The sequence below is a fragment of the Solanum tuberosum genome, unplaced genomic scaffold, assembly GCF_000226075.1.
Source record: "Solanum tuberosum cultivar DM 1-3 516 R44 unplaced genomic scaffold, SolTub_3.0 scf01478, whole genome shotgun sequence".
In the NCBI taxonomy this organism is placed as follows: Eukaryota; Viridiplantae; Streptophyta; class Magnoliopsida; order Solanales; family Solanaceae; genus Solanum; species Solanum tuberosum.
Window position 1 is genome coordinate 1 of NW_006240731.1, and position 3,149 is coordinate 3,149.

Genomic DNA, 3,149 nt, shown 5'->3' on the forward strand with positions numbered 1-3,149 from the left:
CTCGAAGATAAGTACAGACGTCTCCGTACTGATCCTCAAGACTCTACTAAGACTTAGTTTGTACATGTGAGACCTTCGAACCTAGGCTCTGATACCATTTGACACACCCCAAAATCGGATGTGATGGCACGTGCCCAAACCCCATCGGGCACGTCAGCCTAACACCCCAAAACCCGACGATATAGAATTTATAAAACAAGAATAAGATAGAAAGATAAGCGGAAGTCTTTAAATAAACTCAACATAACCCCAGAATTGGTTGTCACATGTACAAACCTCTAATACAGAATCTGAATAAAATATACAAGTCTCATAGTAAAGTTCTAGAATAGAACAGAACAGTAAATATAGATAACTTGAGGGCACGTCTGGAATGAACCGCTACCTCTCAAGTAAGTCTGGAAGCTCTAATCTGAAGATGAGTAATAAGCCGGATCTGATAGAGCTGTCAACCTACACAACTGTGTAGAAGCAAGGGTGAGTACCAAAAGCAACAGGTACTCGCAAGTAACACTAAACTAAGCTAAACTAGCAGCTACAAACAACTCCTTTCAATCCCAACCGAACCACCGAAACTTCATTCTAACAGCGAACCAACAACCTATACTACACAATTCATAATCAACAGATATATCCAACAGTATCTCAACATCAACCTCATATCCTCATATAAGAGCAAATAGATCATATATCACATGAAGAGGAGCAAGTAGGTAAAATCCACACACCACAGACAAAGATGAAGTCAAATGCGATGCAAATGCAATAATGATGTCATGTAGTCGTGATGCATGTCTGTCCTAAGATACACATCTGTTGACGTAATCAGACCGCGCTGAATACTCAAATCAGAACCCATGGGGGCCACACATGGACCATGTATCACCGCCGGAACCAGATCCCATCGGCATCCAAATCGCTAGCCGGAGCTAGTCCATCTCATATATCTCTAGCCGGAGCTAGTCTCAACTGTGTCTCATATCCATCCATCCTCATATCAGTGTCTCAGAACTCATGCAACAGATAGTTCACACATGGGATGAATAATGAATATGCACATGTCATCAATCACAATCATATCACGATCACATCATAGTATTACACATCATCTGTCTCAATCACAACCATATCACGACCACATCATAGTATTACACATCACCTGTCTCAATCACAACCATATCACGACCACATCATAGTATTACACATCACCTGTCTCAATCACAACCATATCACGACCACATCATAGTATTACACATCACCTGTCTCAATCACAACCATATCACGACCACATCATAGTATTACACATCACCTGTCTCAATCACAACCATATCACGACCACATCATAGTATTACACATCACCTGTCTCAATCACAACCATATCACGACCACATCATAGTATTACACATCACCTGTCTCAATCACAACCATATCACGACCACATCATAGTATTACACATCACCTGTCTCAATCACAACCATATCACGACCACATCATAGTATTACACATCACCTGTCTCAATCACAACCATATCACGACCACATCATAGTATTACACATCATCTGTCTCAACATCAATGTCTGTATCAATCATAACCTACTCATGCTCTTCTATCCCCTCAATATCAGTTATCACATGACTTATTCAACAAATTCAAGTCACATATAACACATTTAACTCGTTTTATTTCCCCATCTTTCATTTACAACAATTTCAATCAACAAATAAAACCCATCCTCAATCCCCATTACTCCCCAACACAATTAGAAAAGTAGTCATGTGTAGTCTAAGAGTTTAACAAAGTTTAGAAGTCACTTGCCTCAAAACACTTCAACTAGTAACTCAAATTTGAGTTTTACCCTTCCGAGCACGCTCCAAATCACCACAATCTATTCATAAATGGAATCCCACAATCAATACGAATCTAACAACACCAATATCGTGAAATTTGGAGAAAAAGGGTAAAATGGTCAAAAAAATCTCGTTCCGAAAAATATTCTCGAAATCTGGAAATTTTTAGTGAAAAATGTTCCCCAAGAAATTTAGAATCCAATAGTGAAAACCGTTTCGAAAAAGGAGTTGAAATGAGTTCACAAACTCAAATTTTCTACTAAATTCGGATTAGGCAAAAAACCCCAAATTTTACAGTTGAGATCTGAAATTTTGATGTTAAAATCCATAAATAATCGATGGAAATCAAAGATATAAGTTGGAAATAACTTACCCAATGAATTCCTTGCGAAAACCCACTTGAAATCACCTATTTTCGAGCTCTCAAAGTCTAAAAATGGAGAAATGAGTATTTTTCAAGTTGCGGGAGAATGGCTACTGGTTTTGGCTTTAAAAAAGAAAGAAACAACTGATGTTGCAGCTTTAAAAAACCACAGCAGCTGAAACAACATATAACACCAAAGTTTAAGTCCCCGTTGGACCCTCGGGATTCCTTCGGAATCTCGTGCACACAAACTAAATATGTACCCCCACTAAACTCGACGTTCCGGACTCAATGGAACCGTCGGAATTTGAATTCAAGGACTCCTTGACCCGGAATTCAATAAGATGCCAAGAAACTAGTTTAACGCCAAAAAAATTCGAAACTCAAACGGAGCGTCTAAAAATTCAACCAAGACTCATTCTAGACTTAGAATCGCCTCCCGAAACCAACGGTACTCTCGGAATTTCAATCTGAGCCTCGGAACCTCATATGTTGACCAAAGTCAACTCTTTATCGAAATTTCACAACTTTAGCAACGTAGGACCTCAATTCTTCGTTTCAACTCCAAATTCAACTCCGTAACTTCACACAGACCTGTTTCGACATTCTAAAACTGCCGGAATCGACGGAAATCCGATCCGAGTCACGAAACTCCAAATGACTCGAAAAAAACACTTTTTAACCAACTTTAACTCATAAAAAACTCAACTTCTCAAAAACTCAACTTTTTACCAACTTTCCCTCAAACCAACTTTACAACCACAAAACATAGGACTCGGGACAACTACCAAAAGGGCAAAATAGTCATTTCCACGAAAATCACCAAAATGACCTTTCGGGTCATTACATCATTCACCACTAAAAACCATGTTCGTCCTCGAACATAAAGTAAAAGAAAGTACCTGAAGCCTCGAAAAGCTGGGGATATCGGACCCGC

At 39.1% G+C, this 3,149-nt stretch overlaps 1 long non-coding RNA gene across 1 annotated transcript; it reads right to left on the bottom strand.

Moving 5' to 3' along the window:
* Positions 1-1,855: 1,855 nt before the first annotated feature.
* Positions 1,856-2,336, bottom strand: LOC102585383 (uncharacterized). The gene is made up of 2 exons (XR_001472631.1): positions 2,222-2,336; positions 1,856-1,886 (listed from the first exon to the last, which is right to left on the bottom strand). It is a non-coding gene; the product is annotated as an uncharacterized lncRNA (long non-coding RNA).
* Positions 2,337-3,149: the final 813 nt, after the last annotated feature.